This window comes from Protopterus annectens, chromosome 3.part1 (assembly GCF_019279795.1).
Source record: "Protopterus annectens isolate FY-2018-M chromosome 3.part1, PAN1.0, whole genome shotgun sequence".
Lineage (NCBI taxonomy): Eukaryota > Metazoa > Chordata > Ceratodontiformes > Protopteridae > Protopterus > Protopterus annectens.
The window spans coordinates 742271097-742293345 of NC_056732.1; positions in this window are offsets into that span (position 1 = coordinate 742271097).

Genomic DNA, 22249 nt, shown 5'->3' on the forward strand with positions numbered 1-22249 from the left:
GGCTGAAAAAGTCATTTTTTCCCATGTCCACGTGATCACCAGGCTGGACAAGGTGAAGGTCACAGTGATATGCCCGTGGAGCACTATGGTCCACCACATAACACAAGCATACAGGTCAGTCAGAGGCATGGACACATATGACTCAGTCATTGTACATGCCACTATGGCTGACCTGTGATGTACCTCCCTGGACTACATGATAGGGAACATAGAAGGGCTCTCTGAGCATGTGGCACAGGCTGGTATAACAATTACCTTGGTTGGCATCATACCCCCACCAAGAATGCTGAAGTATTACTGAATGCTGATGAATTACTGTAGCTACAACATCCTAGCTGAAAGGTTCCTAGCATGTAGTCACTGCATTGCTATGGAACAACTTGTTACCACTCCCACAACAGGTGAAAACATGCAGCACCTGTTCATCAACAACATGTAGATTATATGCCCTAGTCCAGATGTGTATCCCTCGCTGCTAGGATGATACCATATACAACTCACACTGTATATACACATACCACATGCAGCACCCGCACAGAAAACCACAGTCATAATGTTATCCAGTGCAAATACCATGTATTCACATGTGGCAGGCGTCAGACATGGGAACTATTGAAGGTCACAGGTATATATGTGTATTTGGCGCACACATACATCATCTGTGTGCATTGCCATTACTGGTTTAATCGATGTCATGCATTATTGTGAACAACAACCCACACACATGGGCATTCTGTGTGACAAAAACACACGTGGCATGTGTGGAATTTAAAGCCATAACTAACTGTGCTATGACAGTAGTGAGAGACGCAGTAGCAGAGCGTGCTATTTGCATTACTGGGAGATTTGCCCTATTCTGCTGTACTTGTAGGGTGCTGACATCATCTCTGTGTAGAGACTGGAATATGCAGCAGCTGATGTGTTGTACTGATTGCCAAAAGGGTCAATTCTCTCACACATGTAATTGCACACAACCTACTTCCACACCCCAACCCCCCACACACACTTGCAGGATTCAAACCCCTATCCAACTATGTTATGACACTCAAGATGGCTGCATTAGCAGAGCGCGCTATTTGCATTACTGGAAGGTTTCCTTTCTCCTGCTGTACTTATAGGGTGCTGACATCATCAGTGTTTAGAAAGGGGAATGTGCATCCTGTAGTGTGTTCTCCTAGTTGCCAAAAGGGACATTTCTTTCACACAGAATTGCACACACACTAACCCCCCTCATCCAAACACACACACTGAGCATTTGCAGGATTCAAACCCCTACCTAACTATGTTATGACACTCAAGATGGACACATTAGCAGAGTGCGCTATTCGCATTATTGGGAGGTTTTCCTTCTCCTGCTGTACTTATAGGGTGCTGACATCATCAGTGTTTAGAAAGGGGAATGTGCATCCTGTAGTGTGTTTTCTTAGTTGCCAAAAGGGACATTTCTCTCACACAGAATCGCACACACACCAACCCCGCTCACCCATACACACACACACTGAGCATTTGCAGGATTCAAACCCCTACCTAACTATATTATGACATTTGAGGGAGACGCATTAGCAGAGCGCACTTTCCAAATTACTCGGCATCTGTTCTGAACCTGCAGTATTTATAGGGTGCTGACATTATTATTTATACAGAGGTATGTACATCTTTTACTACCTGTCAGGTGGGGGATAGCATATATATGCATTTGCAGCCACCTACTTCAGGGTCAGATATGTACATCAGCACTGGTAGGCTATGTTTTATACCATGCTTCCTGACCACAGGACCTGTAACACACAACACAACCAGTTCAGACCACCCCTCCCACATCTGGGACACACACTTTGCTTCCCTGGGAACAGTGCCAAGATATGAAGGTGTTCACATACACCATTCCAGTTGTTAACGTCAGGTACAGGTATATTGTGTGTGGGAACTACTCAGGCCTCTACAACATTACCCTACAGCCACTACAATTTGTGAGTCCATGTGCTATGGCAGGACCACTCACCACAGCCATAAGGGGGAATACATATTGCACCTGACCATCTGCAACATGGGAACTCACTGTTCCACACCAGAGGTAGACCACCATTGTTGATATCTGACCATACCCACCTTTCCCTAGACATCCATATCCCATCCCCACCCCCAGGCAAGGTTGTCACTGCAAACAAAGTGTATTTATCAAAAGCAGACTTTGCACTTGTGAAGACTGGGGTGGAAGACTTCAAAGGACCCATGCTGGGGGAGTATACAGGCCACTCTGCATAATCCTTGACAATTGCATTCTATGAGCATATGGAAGGTTTGCATTGATCATGCTATCCCAAATATACCCATGACTTCTCCACAAAAGGACACCCTGTCATATGTACACCAGCCATATATGAGCTGTCCAACAGACGGAGTGAGCTAATACATTGCAGAGCAGTAGCCCACAGAGGGAGGACATCTCTGAACAGTACTGGCATGACACTTCAATCCCTCATAATCATCACGACAAAGTGTTGACAGTGAAATTGTCCAGACACAGCAGATAAGGCTCCCCTCAGTCTGTTATTGATGCCCACTTACTGTTAGAGGTCCTCACCAACCCTCTTCCAGCACACACCAACAACATGGATGTGGCATAGCAAATTCAACCCCTGGGATCTCCACTGTGTCCCTGCTTGACGGAGGCACAACACACTAGCCTCAAATGGTGCCTTATGTGACCTACTTTACAGTGGCACAGTAGCCTACTTTACTGGGGATGCAGACGCCAAGCACACTCTGGCTAAGCTTTCATTCCCTAGGGCAAACAGCCTAGTATTGACCTCTACACCCATATGTTTAATTGTCAGATGCACAATATTTGTTGCTGATAGACTGTTTGCAGGTCTTTATTGCCATAGCATTCCCTGTTTCTATGAAACACTTGTGTATCTGTGGAAGATGTTTGAATATGAGAGGGATCCACTATATCACTTATGTCTCTGTAGTCATTTAACTGTGTGCATGGGGCAGATTGCTGTAATGTGGTTGGTTCCTGGAATAACACGTACAAATACCAGGTATGTGTGGCCAACTGCTAAACTGAGATATGGCCTAAGTGTGTGAGCATGCCCAGTTCAGCCTTTCCATGGCATGTTGTCTGACATATGTCTCATTTATCAAAGTGTGCGAGCATGCCCAGTGTGAGCTTTCCATATGTTGAACTCTGCAGTCCACCACATTTGTAGATGAGTGTGAACTTCAACAATATCTCATGTTTATGGTTGTGTGTTGGGTGTCATGTTGTGTACTTACTGGCCAACTGCTTCGTGTCTGGACACAACAGGGATTATACTGTGCCTGCAGGGTTTGCATGGGATACTTTGCATACAGTTGTCAACATCCTTTCATACTGACCTAACACTGTAGTACCATATAGAGTACTGGTTCAGTACTTTCACTGTGGTGGACAGTATCCTGGGCTTTAGTCCTATCACTGCTTTAAATTTTCATAGTGAGCACAACAGACTGTTTAGGGGCCAGTTGTGCACATATGACCATGTTGCATTATGTTCAGATATGGACTACTTAAACCAGGCTTGTCCAACATTGGTAGCGTATTCCACAACATAGGTGGACATTGGCAAACACTAGCGATGTGCCCTAGGCCATTTCTAATGCTAGTCAGAGAGTGTGTTTGTCCTTCGACACACATTGTAACTGGAGTTTGCCATGACATATGTCATGGTTAGTATACTGTGCCTCCGTCTACCCATGACATAACAGTGATACCCAGGGTAAACCTACCATCTCCCATCCACTCATCAAGATTCCTCTTGAGGAGAGCCGATGAGTGACTCTCTGGCTAACCTGTACTGGGAGTTTAGTCAAGAGTGGGGTGGCTTCTGTGTTATGGATCATTCAGTACAGCTTGTCCTATGTATGTCAGTGCTGGGGTTCAGGTCTCTCATGTGCATAGCTCACTGCCATTCAGATTGTACAAGGTGCAGCATGTTCATTGATTCCAGCTTGGGCATGGCTTTATACATCAGGCACAGCTTGCCTCTGGGTGGGCAGTATGGCAGTGTGTGAAGCTGCAGGTTGTTTAATCAGGCAACACATGGCATCTGATTAAGCTCTTTGATACTCCTGGTGAGGTACTTTTGGTGTCTTTCCAGTTGATGGAGATGTCTGCTGAGGTACATCCCACAGGGGCCATTGTAGTCAATTGTGACGCTGATGAAGGATGACTGCAGAGCCACAATGACCTCCCCTGATCTAGATCTGACTACCTTCATGATTAGGTGGGTATATGGTATGTTTCTGTAACCACTACAGCCACATGCTTGTCCAATGCAAGATATCTATCAACTTGTGTCCCCAGGTCTCTTATTACATCTTAAGTACTTAATGGGTTAACACCTATGTGGTAATTGGTGGGCACTTACTGTATATCCACAGGGGTTGACTATACACTTTTCTGCAATTAGCTTGCTGACATGGCTATGGCACCAGTTGTCTGTTTCTATGTGGCCCTTTTGTGGGATGCTTGTGTAAGCTGGAGGGTCAGATATGGTGGCCAGTTTGTAGTCCTCTGCAAACTTGTTCAGACACAGTCCTTCCATGTTGGCCTGTACCTATGGGACATATATACCAAGCAAGGGAGGTCCCAGGACCGAGCCTTGTGGGATGCCAGTTATATCTGGTTTGTAGTCTGACATGGCTGCAGCATTTCTGACCACGTCAGTTCTGTCCTTGGTCTGGTTTGCAACCCCTCTACTGACATAGGGGTTTATATTTAAGCTGGTGAGCTTATCTATAATGAACACGTGGGGTATTGTATGGAAGCCTTTTGCAAGGTCCAGCTAGGCTTTGTGGACCACATTCCCCTCATCAATGACCTTAATGACTGTTTCAAATGAGTCAAACATGTTTAAGGGGCAGGATCTGCACTTAAGAAAGCCACACTGGGTAGGGTCCAGTGTCAGTAGGTCCCCAATATCTTTATGTCTGAGGTACATGCTGATCCTTTCCATAGCTTTGCAGACCAAGCTTGTCAGGATTCTGGGGTGGTAGTTTGCAGTATCCATTCAGGCAACACCTTTGTGGAGAAGGACCACTGTTGTTGTACACTGCTCTTTGGGTACATATCCTGTGGTAAGGCTGACATTGAGCAGTAGTGTTATTTGGCATTCCATTCTTCTTGGAGTCCATGTTGGACTCAGCCCAGGACACCATCTCGTACCATTGATGCTGTGTGTTTTGCTTTGTAGATGCTGGCTGTTACCTCAGCATCTGCAATGTCAGGGGGCCAGCACTCTGCTGGGATAGATATTTTGCATTTGGGTGTGGGGGGGGGGGGTTGTACTGCACCTGTCAGGTTGGATGTTGGCAATATGTGTGTGTGCTTGGTATGTTGTTTGTAATATTTGAGTGATTCAGAGCATATCTGTGAATTCCCAGCAAGGTTCCTACCATCAGTTAAGAAAGCCTTGTGATTATCCTTAGTGTCCTGTACAATTTGTATCTTCATAGGTTCATAGGTTCATACTAGGCTATCCGCCCTAGGGCATTTATAAGACTAGCCAGAGTGTGTGTGGCTTTCACCACCCCTTGCTATGTGAATATTATGGCCATTTAGGATTTACTTTACTGTGCCTCTGTCTGGACGTGACACAGTGAATACCCCTAGTGTACATCTACGATCACCCATCCACTTGGCAAGATTCCTGTTGAAGAGAGTCAGTGAGGGGCTCTGCCTAACATGGAGTGGGATTCCGTTCCAGGGTGTAGGGAGCCTCTGGGTTATGTATCTGTCCCTCCAGCACATCCTATTTCATTATGTGTTGAGGTTGACATCTCTCGCTCTCACAGCTCTGATGGATTTTGGTTTTCTGGGGTGGAACATGTCCATTAATCCTGTGTTGGACATGGCCTTGTACAACAGGCATACAACGCCTCTGTGTATGCAGTATGTGACTGCATACAGCTGGGGTGACTACAGCCAGGCAGCATATGACATATATTTGAGACCCTTTATCCTCTTGGTGAGGTACTATTGAGGTCTTTCTAACTGCTGCAGGTGTCGGGTAAGGTACATCCCAAATGAGGCATTGTACTAAATTATGGGCCTGATAAGAGAACAGTAAAGGGGCACAATGACCTCTGTTGACATAGATGTGAATCCTTTCATGATAAGGTGTCCAATATAGACAGTCTTCCTAGCCACATTGGCAATGTGAGTGTCACATAACAGGTTACTGTCCACTTGTGTCCCTAGGTCCCTGATTACTCCTTCCATACATAATGGATTACCACCTATGTGGTAATTTGTGAGTACCTTGTTTGGTATTTGGTGAGACATTCATACTATCCAGTGTCTTCAGGACAGCTGAGTGGGGTTCCTGTGTGTGAGAGTGTGGTCTGTAGCATGCTACAGACTGTACAGCAGTTTTGCCTATGGTTAGTTGCACATGGGTGGTCTCTGATGCTTCGTGCATTGTCAGTTACCTGGACGTGTAGGTATCTGTGCTGAATATGGATACTCCCCCTCCTTTTATGTTTTGGTCCAGGTTTTGGGGCCATAACGCATGATATGAGGTATAACCTGGTAGTGCTGGTGTGCTGTCAGGAGCCTTGCTGCAGGTTTCTGTCACTGCACGGACATCGATGTTCTCCATAGTGGGGAGGGCCTCGGGAGCATGCATGTTGAGGTTTACATGTCTGGCATTGGGCAGCATTACCCTTATGTTTCTTTCCACTTATGTTTTCTAGGGAGGTGGGTTAGTCTTTTCAGCCTTGCCTACAAAAGGCTCTATGGAGGTGGCAAGAGCCTTATCCAATATCCAGATGCCCAGGGGTAACAGGTGCAAGCCATCCCTGGCACAGCAGCGTGGCTTGTCAAGCATGACATCCCAAGCAGACAGACATTGGATGCCCTTGGAATGACACCAGTAATTGTGCCACTTGTTAAAGCTGATCATTCTGTGTTTGTACTGTGGCATCATTCTTGGTGAGGGTAGGATGCTGCAAACGGTCAGTGTCATACCGGCCTAGACTACATAATCGGAGAGCTCATCTATGTCTCTTTTCATGTAGTCCGGGGAGGTACATCTCAGGTCATTCACGCTAGCATGGACAATGACTGCATCATATTTCTACTTGCTTTGGGGTGACCTGCGTACTTGTGTTATGTGGCATATTGTAGCAGCCTACAGGCAGCTTACTGTACCCTTTCCCTTGTTCAGTCTGATGAGCGGGACAGCAGTGTGTCTGACTATGGAGTCACCTATTACAACTGTATCAGTCATGTTGTTTCTCCTTCTGGCCTGTGACTGTTTGGCACACCTGCTTTGTGTACTATGTGTTGCATGTGCTATGTTTGGAGGTAGTGGTTGCTTTTGTGTCTGCTTTGGAGGCCTCTGTTCATGTGGTGTGTTTGTAATTAGAGCCTCTGGGAATGTTTTTCTGTGTTTATGTCTTTGGTTTGGAGTTGTGATAGGTCTATATGAGACTGGGTTTGTGGTGTGTGTGGTTACCTTCTCCTCCTGACTAGTTTTGACAGTACTGAGTTGAGAGAGCTCAGCCTCCAGTTTGGATAAATGGTTGCATCTCTCACATATATTTGTATTTCTTGGGGGGAGGTGAGGGTTGTCTGTGTACATGGGGCAGGTGTAACATTGCCTCAAGATTCACAGATTCAACTTGCTGTAGCTGGCCTTAGTGGATTGTATGAGTGGACATATTTTATTGCCATACTACTGATCAGAGATTACTTCCCTTTTTATGTTTGCTCTATCATGTAGTAGCTTTCTCATTCTCTTGCATGGTTTGGTAATGGCTGGGGTCCACCATGCCAGATGCCTGCGTGTATGGCATTGTGTCTTGGTTTTATTTGGGATTGCATAATCCATGCATTCCTGGCAGTGTTCATGGAATGCCTGTACAACAGGTTCTGAGGTGTGGCCCATATTTTGTACCTGCACAGGGCCTTTAATGGATTCCACATCAGTTTGGAGGAGTGCAACTTTTGCTTTACACATGTTTTTTACTGTAGTTTTCTGGCCAGGGACTGTGGTCAGGATGTGTATATCCGGTGTGATTACTCTATGGTCTGATCTTACTAGTGAGGGATACACTTCTCATCTTGCCATCCAGTACCCATGTTGCTGATTATCACATCCAGTATGCTTACCCCTCTTGCGGGAGTGGTATGTTGTTCCTGGGCATTTTGGTTTATGGATTCTAGGAACCTTTGTCCTAGAGTGTTGGAGCTAGAATAATGCTCCCAGTCTATGTTTGGGTATTTTCAGTCACCCAATATATTGTGGTTTGGAGGGCTTGATATATATTTATGTATTCCAACATATGCCAAGTGCAGTTCCTGGTGTTAGGACGGTAGTCTGTAGCAGCCTATAAACTGGGAGCCAGTTTTAGACACTGTTACTTGACCATGGCTAGTGAATGCTGCTTCTTGTTGTGGTACCAACATGGGGGTGTTGTTATCCTTGACAATTATTGCTAGTCACCCTCCTTTTGTAGCTTGTTCCATGTTTTGAGGCTGTACTGCACAGTATGAGGTGTAACCTGGTAGTGTTAGGGTGCTGCTGTGAGCCTTGACCCAGTTTTCTGTTACAGGACAGATATCAATATTCTCCATACTGGGGGAGTTTAGACTGCATGCATCTTGCTCTTTAGACTTCTGGCATTGGGTAGCATTACATCTAGGTTCTTATCCCTTGTGATACCTATGGAGGTGGGTTTGTGTTTTGAGCCTTACCTATTCAAGGCACGCTGTGGGTAACAACAGCCTTTGCCAGTATCCATAAGGCCAGGACTGTTAGGTGCACGCCACCCCTAGCAGGTGGAGCATCATGTCATGCTCAGCATGTCATCCCAGGCTGGCACACATTGGATCCCCTTTTACTAACAGCAATACTTCAGCCAATTATTGCAATTGATCATCTCATCTTCATATTGTGGCATCATGCTTGGTGAGGGTAGGATGTTAGTCAGGGTCATCAAGTTTGCATATACTACATGGTGTTAAATTGCTTAACACATGGCAATCATGACTCAGGTGGTTCTGCAGGACTGCCTCTGTCGGATGCACATACTACACTCCCTGTACATGTTTGAGAGCAGGTTGTGTCATTTTAGGCATCCTTGTTATTATATGAGTGAGTCAGAGAGGGGTATCATTCCCAGGGTTCCTACTGAGGCAGTGTATGTGCTATGCGTTGCCTCTTTGCCAAGGCCAGGGCATACTGAGCATGCCTCCTTCTGCCTACTGGGGCAGGCTCAGGTTGTTCCTCCTCAGAGTCACGCTCTGCCTGTGATGGCCTTGGCAATGGTGGGGGGCTGTTTGGCCTGGCCCTATGCTGGTCCTGCTGCAGCTGTTTTCGCAAGATCATATTATGTAGCATAGCACATACCATGACAATTTGGGTACACGTAGTTGTTGAGTACTGCAAGGCTCCACCAGATGTGTCCAGACACCGGAACCGTGACTTGAGCAGCCCAAACACATGCTCTATTACATTACATGTTTGTGCGTGTGCCTCATTATGGTGTTCCTGTTCAGGTGTGTGTGCATTTCTGATGGGTGTCATCAGCCACGTCTCCAGTGCATAACCTGCATTCCCCACTAGGTGTCCATGTGGGATGTCCCCATTGGCAAATGTCTGGTACAGCTGCGTCAAATGCCAGATATGGGAATCATGGTAGCTCCCAGGGCAGCCAGCACATGCATTCTTTATTATGCCCTGGGCATCACACACGACCTGGCAGTTGATGGAGGGGAAGCCCTTGCGGTTTATGTAGGCCCTACCCCGCTCACCAGCTGGTGCTTTGATGCATATGTGCGTGCAGTCTATTGCACCCACTACCTCAGGGTATTCCGCTATTTGCTGGAAGAGATGCATATTGCTGGCCAATACCTCACGGGCATTGGGGAAATATGCATGATCACCGACATGTGCTGACATGGCATCCAGTAACTGGTGCAGTACCCTGGAGGCTGATGCCTGTGATATCCCCATCATATCACCAGTTGGTCTCTGGAAGGTACCTGTTGCTAATATTCTTAGGCCAACACATACCTTGGTTTCCACTGGGATGGGTTCCCCTCTGTTGGTTCTGTGTGTGAGGCGTGGCCTGCACAGCTTGACAATTTGCTGCAGGAGGTCTCTGTCCACTCTATAGCGCTCCACTATCTCCAGCTCATGTAACCTGTGGTAGGTGACCCTGGGCCTGTACACTCTTCTCCGTCTCCTCACTGTGGGTTGTCTGGCACCATTTGCATTGTCACCACCCTCAGCAAGTCGCCTATGTCTCTTTATGACAGCTATGGCAGCCCCTAGCATTTCTGCTCTGAGTTCAGCTTTTTCAGTTTTTACTTCTAATAGCTTACTCCTGTCTTGCAGTGTCTCTTGAGAGAAACATTCTGCACTGCTGTTTGCAGAGTTTTAAGTGCTGGGCTGGGCTACTATTCTGCCTGTGTAATTGCCTGCTTCTAATTGCTTTCACCTGCTAGCTCCAGCAGTATTCCCTGCTAGCTTCCTTCTAATTCTGTTGCTTCCTTTTTCCTTTCTGTTTCCTCAGGGGGGAGCAACGCGCATACCAGCGGAAACATGCTCACAGTGGCTTACACGTGTGCACACATGCTTACACGGTTTAGAATCTTCTTATTCAGGTTAAAACACGCGCACACCAGCGCAAACAGTCTTACAGGTCTGCCAACAGGCTCCCACATGCTCAGTCTGCCTTACACGCGTGCACACTGCCCTACTCGCACCTCCTGGCGTGCACACGTGCACATGCACGCCCAGCAAGAAACTTTGGTGTTGGCTACAGTGTACACCTTCCATTTCTTGACTTCCCCATGCTTATTTTGTGGCACTCCTCTTTCCATGATATGTGTCTGACATCTGTCATGTAACACTGACCTCCAATGAACTGCATTTCTTTCTGCCATTCCCCCCTGTGATGTCACCTATCTCCTACTCTGTCCCTCCCCCTTATGTAACTCTTACACTACTCAGAATGTGCTCATTTGCTATGTGACAGCGGAATTCAGTATCCTAACACTCATTTACATCAGATTGCCTACTAATGCTTAGTTACATGTCTTAGACTCAGCTTCCCCCCTTAGCAACCACTAAACGGTGGCCATGTTGTTTTTGGTCTGCTGGTCCCTGCATTGTAAATCCATGTATTGTATAAAACCCACATTTGTGGGTTTATAACCTTCATTTTTATATTTTATATAGCGCAGCCTATTTCCGCGTTTATATATTTGCATCGGGGTACCTTGCCAATGGCCACATATTTGGCCATTGGCATGCTGCCTGACACATATGCACCCTTTATTTGGAGCTGACATGGCTCCATTGGGTTATTTGCAGAAACATACTCAGTTGTCAACTGAGTACATTTCTGCAGCTAACACGGCTCTTACACGGGCTGCTTTGAGCTTCGTGGATCGCTAATCTACCTCATTTGCATGCCTTTTGGCTGCAAGTGAGGTGATTAGCATATCCACGCCCAGTCCGTGTAAGAGACGTTTTAGCTGGTCTCTTACACGGAATTTTGGGCTGTTCCTGGATCGCGAGGGCTGTATGGAGTCTTACACTACTCTTAGACTCCGTGCAAGCCTTCGTGAATCCTGCCCAAAGTCTTTTAAAATCCAAAGAACGTTGTCGTTGATTATATTATTGTGACATTCATATTTTCTGTTATTACTTTTTAGATAGATACTTTCATGTATATCTTTCCATTTAGCTTGGTAGTTTAGTTTTTGTTTGTCCAACAAATAATAGTTTTTATAACACTAGAAAGAGAATATAATTATATGTTAGTTAGATCTTTTACTCCATGTATCCAAGTTCTTAAGTGATGATTAAGTGGTGGTCTGGGTTTGTAGGGATGCCATACAAATTTGTATATCAATATATTGAATTCTTTTAGATATTGTTTTATGGATTATATATAGTATTTTTGGTAATAATATCATCTTAATTATTAGATATCTTTCTTCCATTGTGAATATGAATTTATTCCATTTATTTATAATAGATTTAATTTTATCTAAACAGGAGGTGTAGTTTATGTTAATGATTTCTTTTATATCCTTGATTAATATGAGTCCAAGATATGTTATTTTCTAATCTCTGACTGTATATTTAGAAAAGCTCTTCAATATATCTGAAATATTGGTATTTATACATAATATTTTAGTTTTATTTTCATTAAATGAAAGTCCTGATTTAGATTGGAATATTTTAATAAACTTGAAAAGACAATTAATAGAGGTTTTTGTTATCTTTCAGTGTCAATAAAATATCATCAGTGAATTTTTGAATTTAGATTTTGGTCAAACTGTACTCCTACTATATCTGTACTTGATCTTATATAATTCACAAAGGGTTCCATGATCAGAGTAAATAATAGGGGAGATAGTGGAAAACCCTGTTTAGTTCCTTTAGTTATCTGTATTGGTTGTGAAACATAAGATCCTATTTTTATATAAGCTAATGAGTTATTATTAAGGTTTTGCATAAGTTGTTGAAAATCCTTAGAAAAATTATATTATTGTAAAAGTAACATGAGATAATTCCAATTAACTGTATTGAAGGCACTGTTGATATCTAATCTTACTAACATTAAATTTTCCTTCAAATTGTTGGTGTAGTCAATTGTAGTTGATCATTATGAATTAGGCTGAATAAAAATTGTTGAATTCTATCTGCTAATATACACATGAATAATATGCAGTCAACTTTTACTAGCAAAATTGGCCTATAAGAGTTACATTTTGAAGGATCCTTATCCATTTTCAATATGGGTGAGATAAGTGTGTACCTCCAGGATGAAGGAACTTTTACTACATTTTCAACTGTTTGAAAAGTTTGCAGTAATATATTTAATGCAGTTTTGGGCATCAGTTTATAAAGTTTGGGTATTATACCATCATTCTCTGGGACTTTATTTAGTTTTAATTTATTAATTTGATTTGTAAGTTCAGTCATCAATACGGGTTTATCAATTATGTTCAAGTGTTGTTCTGTTATCATACTTTTAGTATGTTTTTTAAATAAAAGCTTTTATTGTTTCTTGCTGGTCCATTGTTGGATTGTTTTGGTTCATTTTAACAAAATGTTTTCTAAATTCATTGAGATTATCTTCATTTGCGGTGATTTTCCTCTTTTTGTCTTCACTATATAATTCTTTTATGTGTCTTGTTTTGGTCATTGTTTTCATTCTAGTAGCTATTTTATGTAAGTATCTTGGATTTATGTGGTTCACACATTTTATTTTTTCTAAATTTATTTTAGTTTTATGGTTTAGAATTTCTAAATATTTATTATACAGATTATTTCATTTGACAGGTTATTTTACCAGTTTGTTTTTCTAGTTTTAATCTATCTTTTTTTTTGTAGCAACTCTATTAAGTCCTTGTCTTGTTGTTTTTTTCTGTGTGAGTACCAATTTAAGATTTTCCTATTTAAGTAAGATTTAAGACCATCCCATATATATACTTCTGATATCTCCTTTGTATTATTAAATTACATATATGTTTCAATTTCCTTGTTAAAGAATTCTTTAAAATCCTTTTGGTTAGTGATATAGGCTGGAATTCTTTTAATATAAATATTTTTATTATTCTTCAAAGTAAGCTCAAAAGTTATGGACTGAGACTGGACAAGAAACTATTTTAACATTGTTTAAACTAGTGATTAAATTATTAGAAACAAAAATTCTATCTAATTTTGAGTTAGTACCATAGGTTCATAGGTAGGTACTAGGCTATCTGCCCGAAGGCATTTATAAGCCTAGCCAGAATGTGTTGGCGTTCGCTACCCATTTATTTTAGTTCCCTGTGCCTCTGTCCAGCAGAGCCACTGAAGTGATCCCCGGGGTAAACTTTCTGTTTCCCATCCACTCTTCAAGGTTTCTCTTGAAGAGTGTCAGCAAAGAGCTCTGCCTAATGTAGATTGGAATCTTGTTCCAAAGCATGGGAAGTCTCTGGGACAGGAATCTATCCCTCCAGCATGTCCTATTTATTGTTGTGGTGAGGTTTAGATCCCTAGAGCATGTGGCTTGAGGGGATATGGTTTTCTTTAGGTGGAGCATGTCCATCAATTCTGGGTTGGACATGGCCTTTGTATGTCAAACAGAGATCACCTCTGAGTAGGCGGTATGCAACCAAGTACAGCTGGAGTTTCTTCAGTCGATTTGCATCTGTTTGAGGCCAGTGATCCTCTTGGTGAGGTACTAATGTGGTCTTTCCAGCTGTTGCAGGTGTCTTGTAAAGTACATCCCAAATGGGGCATTGTACTCTGTGATGGGTCTGATGAGTGATGAGTAGAGGGGCACAATGACCTCTTTTGATCTGGATGCGAACCCGTTTGTAATTAGCTGGGCCACATAGAAGGATTTTCTAACCACTTTGGCGATGTGATTATCAAAGGAGAGATTACTATCTACTTGGGTCCCCAGATCCCTTATTACGTCTTCCTTATTTAGGGGACTACCGCCTATGTGGTAGTTTGTGGGTACTTTGTTTTTTCCAAAGGGGATGACTATGCACTTTTTGGCATTTAGCTTGAGGCCATGATTTTGACACCAGGTATCCGTTTCAGTGAGAACCTTTTGGAGGATGTCTGTCAGCTAGAGAGTCAATTATAGCCTCTAGTTTGCAGTCATCTGTGAACTTGGTCAGCCATAGTCCTCCTGTGCTTGCCTGTACCTCTGTGAAGTATATGCCGAAAAGGAGGGGTCCTAAGACTGAGCCCTGGGGAATGCCACTTGTAACCGCTTTAGAGTCAGACCTAGTTCCCGCAACTCTCACCATGTGGGTTCTGTCCTTGAGCCAGTTGGCATCCCATCTTGTGATGTAGGGGTTTATGTTCAGGCTGGTGAGCTTGTCTATAATACCAGAATGTGGAATGGTGTTGAAGACATCTGCAAGGTCAAGGTAGACTGTGTGTACCACCTTTCCCTTGTCTATAGCCTTGGTAACTGTCTCAAAGAAGTCCACCAGGTTTAGGAGGCATGATCTGCCTTTAACAAAGCAAAAACTGGGTAGGGTCCTGTGTTTGGAGGTTCACAATGTCTCTGTTAATGTGTTCCATGATGATGCACTCCATAGCCTTGCAGACCAAGCTAGTCAGGCTTATAGGGCAATAGTTCCCGGGGTCTGTTGTAGCTCCACCTTTGTGGAGCAGAATAACCATTGCTGTGCACCACTCTATGGATATGTAGCCTGTGGAGGGGCTGAGTTTGAACAGTGTGTTTAGGTGAGGGGTTAGTTCGTCTTCGAGCTCATGTAGGATGCAGCCTTGGACACCGTCTGGTCCCATTGATGCTGTGTTTTTGGCTTTGGAGAGGACTGTTTTAACCTGAGTGTCTGTGATTTCAGGGGCTCTATATTCTTCTGGTATGGTTATGGGCCCTTTTGTGGGTAAGAGGGGGGTGAAGTTTGCACTGAACCTGTCTGCCAGGATGTTGGCAATATTGCTCGGTTCAGAGTATTTTATGCCATTCAGCACTAACTCCGAGCAGATCTGAGCATTGCCACTTAGATTTTTGACATAGCTAAAGAATGCCTTATGGTTATCTTTGGAGTCCTTGGCAATTTTTATTTCGAAGCTCACCTTGGATGATTTTATGAGGGATCTTAGTTTCTTGCTGATACTGATCAGAGATGTCTTCCCTTCTTGGGATTTTACTCTTTTCTGTACTAGTTTCCTCCTTCTATTGTATAGCTTGTTTATGCCAGGGGTCCACCAGACTGGTTTCCTTTTCTAGGAGGAGTGAGTCTTGGTTTTCTTGGGATAGCATGATCCATGCATTTTTGTAGGTGCCTGTAGAATGCATTAGTAAAGGATTTTGCAGCTTGGACAGCATTATCCTTTAGCATGCGGGCTTTGAAACTTTCTACCTCAGTCTTAAGTAACAAAGTTTGCTTTTGAAAAGTTTTTCATGGTGGTTTCCTTGTCCGGGGGTTGGGGCAGAATGTGGATATCCAGAGTGATTTGTTTATGGTCAGATCTAACAAGAGAGGGGTTGACCACTGGTGCAGAACATCAGTCGCCCATGTTGGTGATTACCAGGTCCAATATGTTGTCACCTCTGGTGGGAGTGTTGACTAGTTGATCCAGGGTGTTTCTGTTTATAAATTCTAGGAAATGTTGGGCAAGGGAGTTAGTACTTGAGTAGTTCTCCCACTTAATGTTTGGGTAATTGAAATCACCCAATATTAGGGTGTTTGGTAGGACATGTCTATTTGAGTGGTGTGTAAAATAAAGAGAGAGTCACTGGCTAAAAAGTCATTCATATCCTTAATATTGAGAAGACTGTTAAAGTTTATTAAAGCTTTTGCTGTGGCTGATATTTTTTTGTATTCCTATAGTATTTGTGTTTTATCATTAAGAATACAATTAAAGTCACCTGCCATGATAAGGCTTCCCTTTGAGTATTGTGGTATCTTATCCAACGTAAGCTTGGCAGTTTTAACACCCATTCCTGCTATCTGGTAAATATTGACAAATGAATATATCCTTGAATTGATTTGTAGATTTACCAAACAAAATATTCAATGTTAAGTTGTCAATCTCGCCTTCATTCTTGCTGGATGGGTTCAGAGCCGATCCTCGGCTCCGACTAGGCTTATACTAAAGCTTGAGAGCTATTTTTACTGGCTCGAGGCTCCCCTGTATCCCACAATGCTAGGAGCTAACTACCCAGATCTCGTTTGCCGCTTCAGCTATGAGGTTGTGTTTTTGCCGGATCTCAGGTTAAAATTAGAAAAATCTCTTCTGGTAAGGTTTTTTCTCCCTTTTGTAGCATTAGTTTTGTCTATTAGACCCACTTTACCCCTCTAGTGTATCCCCTTCCCTTTTTGGGTTTATTTCTCGTTACCAACCCCACTCCTTAGATTACTAGGCCTTCGGCTAACTTTAGTTTAGATATTAGCTTAATCTTAAGTTTATTTTGGTTATTGTTAGAGTACATTTTCTATTTTTCAGTTTAAACAGTCTCAGTCTTTGTGTGTGTGTGTGTGTGTGTGTGTGTGTGTGTGTGTGTGTGTGTGTGTGTTTGTGTGTGTGTGTGTGCGTGTCTAGACTGAGTAAGTTTGAGTGTGGGTGTTTATTTGTGTGTTGGTGACTTGTCATCCCTTCAGGATGTCCAAGGATTCCAGGGTTTCAGGCTTCAAGAAGTGTGACTCGTGCTGTCAGAAGATGTCTCTGACAGACGGTCACACTTCTTGTGTTTATTGCCTGGGCCCTCTGCACCTGCAGGACTCTTGTTCTGTCTGCATGCATTCAATCCAAGAGTCCTGCAGGAATGAAAGAACAAGCTTATATTACGAGGCTTGTTGAAACCCGAAGGTTCCCCGACCAAGTCTTTGCCGGGCAAACCTTCGAAACCCACAAAACCATCGGCTCCAAGATCCGAGCCTTCATCTAGTGGTGCTTCTAGTGCTCCCATGTCGGCTCCAGCTGGAGCCGATCCTACCAAGACTCAGTCGGCTCCGATAGTTGTGTTGGAACCATCTGCGAGCCGTAAGCGCTCCAGGTCTCCATGTTTGGAGTCTGTCCCTTCGGCTCTGAGATCTCCTTTGCTTTTGGAGTGGAGCCATCGGTCCCATTCCTCTCGGTCTTCCAGGCTTTTGGAACATGACCTCGAGAGGGTGGTTAGTAGACTCCTTAAGTCGCAAGCACTGGCCCAGATGCTTCAGAGCCCTTCTCAACAGACAGCAGCTATCCCAATTCTATCGTCAATTCCTCCTCCGAATCTTCCTTTGAGCTCAGAGCCGGAGTTCGTGGGAGCCGGGACCGTCAACACGTTGGAGCCGATACCACACCTTTCGGCTCCATCGTCGGCTCTGATCTCTTCCATCGTTCCATCATTGGAAGGATCCGGGCGTCGGGACTCCCTCGTCGGCTCTGAGGGGGCGAGTGGCATCACACCCTTGTCCGACCCTGTTCTCCCCCTCAGAGCCTCGGCGCAGGTGAGTTCGGCCCCGACATCGGCCTCGGAGCCGTCCCTCTCGGTGTCGGGAGGGGTCCTTATCTCTTCGGAGCGGGGGCCTTCTTCCCTGCCTGATAGGGGTGCCTTTGAGGTCATGAGGAGCGTGCCGGCCCCTGTGCCTGCTCCTCGGTCAGCTCCCTCAGCTCCTCCCACTGTTGTGCTTGCCACGGTCTCTACCCATTCTCTCGACCCTGACCGCAGAGATCCAACGCCTCAGGTGCCCCCATTGGGAGCATCCCTCCTCTTCCGAGGCCTCCCCTGATCCGTCAGGGGAGCCCCCTCAGAAAAGGAAATGCAAGAGGAAGCATGTGGACTCTCCTGAGTCTGTCACATCTGACACCGAGTTGGAAGGGTCCCCATGGTCCCCCTCTGAGGATGTCTCCTTTTCTGACATCCTTGAAATCCTCAAACAGAGGGGGAACTGGTCTACCCTCAATCCTTCCGAGGATGAGTGAGTTTACCTAGAGGCTTTTGGTTCTCGTCCTTCCACCTCCTGGGTGTCTCCGCCCTTTGACCCCCTTATGGAAGTCATGGCACGGAAGGAATGGACGGCCCCTGACTCGATGGAACCTACCCCACGGAGGCCTTCAAAATTTATCACAGCCCCTTCTGATAAACAATTTTTAACCAAAGGTGTCCCTGTTGATGCCATGGTGGTGGCGACAGCTACTAAGAAGGAACTGGCTGATCCTTCAGTACCGATCCATCCTCCTAATAAGGAATCTAGGACTATGGATAGGTATGGCAAGCAGATATTTTCTTCAGCGACCTTTACCATGTGGTCGCTGAATTACTTATGTCATTTCACCCGTCTTCAAAGAGACATGCTCAAAGAAATGGGTGATACTTTACAGGATCCAACAGCTGCGGGGTCTCAAGACAAAATCAACTCCCAGCTGGCAACCCTGAACTCGATTGTTAACTCCTCCATGCGGCTTATTTCTTATGCGGCCGATGGGGTGAGTAGGGCTGCAGGCACAGGCGTGGCCTTAAGGCGTCATGCCTGGATGCGGCTTTGTAACTTTGCTGACCCCTTCAAGGCGTCCTTCACGAATTCCCCCATTGACGGTTCGGCATTGTTCGGACCCCAAGTGAAGGATACTTTGACCAGATGCGAACAGGATGGCAAGACTCTCTCTGCCGTGGGAGTCCATTTTTCCACCTCGTCTAGACCATACCCTAAGGGTCAGAAGGGTGGAAAAATGTGGTTTCGCAAACCACAGGGAGTCATGCCTGACGCATGAGGTGAGTTCCCCTCTAGAAGGGGGGGACAATAACAGACGCCGCCCTAGGGGCAGAGGAGGTCTACAGAATCAGGGTAGCAGAGAAGATGTCTCTGGCCAGCCCTTCCAGCATCCCTGAGATGCTGCCCGACTGTCCACCTTCGGAGGCAGTCGGCGGAAGATTATCACTGTACCCAGAAGCCTGGCTTTCCCTTACTCAAGACAAATGGGTACGGTCAATCATATCCGAGGGTTACAAAATTCCCTTTGCCCACACCCCAGCACAGCCAAAAAGGCCCCTTCCTGATGTTCCACCCGGCCTAAGGGAACAAGCAGTATTAGAAATCTCAAAACTGCTAAGAAAAAGAGCCATCCAACCAGTCCCAGCAGACCAGCAAGGATCCGGAATCTACTCCAAGTTCTTTTTGGTATCAAAAAAGACAGGGGACTGGAGACCAATTTTGGATCTCAGCAGGCTAAACAGGTCTGTCCAAAGAACGAAGTTCCGGATGGTCATGCTACAGTCCATTCTACCCTTTTTGGGCCAGGACAATTGGATGTGCTCTATAGACCTTCAGGATGCATACTACCACATCAAGATGCACAGGCGCTTCAGGAGGTTTCTCCACTTCTGGCTGGGGGCCAGTCACTACCAGTTCAGGGCCCTGCCCTTTGGTCTCACTACAGCCCCCCCGAGTGTTCACCAAATGCATGGCAGTGGTTACGACTCATCTGAGACGTCAAGGATTCCAGGTGTTTCCATATCTGGATGACTGGCTCCTTACCGCCACCACCAGGCATCAACTTCTTCATTCCAGAGATTACACCATTCAAACTTGCAAAGAGCTAGGTATCTCCATAAATTTTGAAAAGTCTGCATTGTCGCCTTGTCAGTCTATTACTTTCATAGGCGCCATATTGGACACAGCCGAACTAACCATAAAACTAACTGCACAGAGAGTTTTGGATATTCGCACACACGTTTACATCCTTCTTCAGAGCAACAGAATCCAGGCCAGGTTTGTACTGAAGACTTTAGATCTCATGGCAGCTGCCATTACATTACTTCCCCTAGCTCGCTTTCACATGCGGATCCTTCAATGGATGCTCTTTTCCCAGTGGTCCTTTCAACAGCTTCCAATGTCTCACAGCATTTTAATCACACAATCATGCAAGAGACACCTGTCTTGGTGGATGGTCTCCCTGCAAGTCGTTCAGGGCAGACCCTTTGTTCTTCCTCCCGGTTGCTACAGTGACAACGGACGCCTCCCTGATCGAGTGGGGGGGGGGCATTTTCAGGGCAGGACAGTTCAGGACACATAGCAACCTTTCAAGTGCCACCTGCACATAAATGTCTTGGAGATGAGAGCAGTACTTTTAGCGTTGCAAGCCCTTCAGGACTCTCTTCCCATAGGGACTATTGCAGTTCAGATGGACAATATGTCCGTAGTGTGGTACATCAACAAGCAGGGCGGAACCAATTCCTACCCCTTGTGTCAAGAAGCACTCAGACTTTGGCAGTTGGCGAACTCTTCTCAGCGGTTTCTGATAGCAACGCATATCCCCGAGAAGTCCAATGTTATAGAGGACAGGCTGAGCAGAGCCATTCTCATGCCACACGAGTGGTCTCTCAAACAGTCAGTAGTGGAAGAGATTTTCCAAAGATGGGGTCAGCCTTGCTGCGATCTTTTCACAACACTTCAAAACAGCAAGTGCCACGATTTCTTCACTCTCTTCCCTCTTCACGGCCACCCCCCCCAGAGATGCTCTAGTCCACGATTGGCCCCTGGATCTCCTGTATGCTTTTCCCCCCTTTCCATTAATCACACAACTGATTCAGAAAGCTATCGCATTGAGATCCTCAATGATCTTCATTGCCCCTTACTGGCCTCAACAAATCTGGTTTCTGTTCCTGCATCGTTACCTCTTGGAGCAGCCCTGGCATCTGGACCCAGTGCCAGACCTTTTGACCCATCAATCGGGCGAGCTGTACCACTCCCTTCTCTCTCTCAACCTCACAGCTTGGTTGCTCCTCTTCTAACCTTTGCCAGGCTTCCTTTTATTTCCCATTCGGTGCATGACATCATTCTAGCTTCCCACAAATCTTCTACCAGGAAGATTTATGCTAGCAAATGGAAATGTTTCTCCTTCTGGGCAGAGTCTAGAAACATGGATCCCTTTACGGCACCTATCCAGTCAGTCTTAGATTTCTTGGCTGAACTTTTTCAATCAGGTTCTTCTTCATCCACTATCAGAGTTCAGTTAGCGGCCATTTCAAATTTTCATGTTGGCCTGTCAGACTCCACTGTTATGTCCCATAAACTTTGTAAAGCCTTCCTTAAGGGCATCTTTTTACTCAAGCCCCCAATCAGAGATCCCCCGCCACAGTGGGATTTGAATCTGGTTTTAACCTCTTTGATTCTCCCTCCCTTTGAACCTGGGCTTCCTGTTCCTTGAAGTTACTCTCATGGAAAACTATATTTCTAGTTGCCATAACTTCTGCCAGGAGAGTTTCAGAGCTTCACGCCCTTTGCATTCATCCTCCTTACCTGGTTTTCCATAAAGATAGAGTATCCCTCAGAACTAACCCATCTTTTTTACCCAAGATATCTTCTGAGGCAAATTTAAACCAGACTATCGATCTCCCAGTCTTCTTCCCTAATTACTCCAACAGAGCGGAACAAAAGTTGCATTTCTTGGATGTTCGTCAACTCCATTACTACCTGGATAGAACCAAGCAGGTTAGGAAATCTGAGCAGCTCTTCCTGTCTTATGCAGAAGGGAAGAAAGGCCTTCCAGTTTACAAAGTAACCCTTTCCAGATGGTTGGCCTCTGTGATTACTTTCATCTATGAACTGAGGAGTCAAGAACTTCCTTCAAAGCCTAGAGCCCACTCAACTAGAGCCTTAGCTACGTCAATAGCTTTCCAGGCTAGGTTACCTATAGACTCCATTTGTGCGGCAGCCACATGGGCCTCTCCTCATACCTTTATTTCTCATTACAAACTGGACATGGCCTCCAGA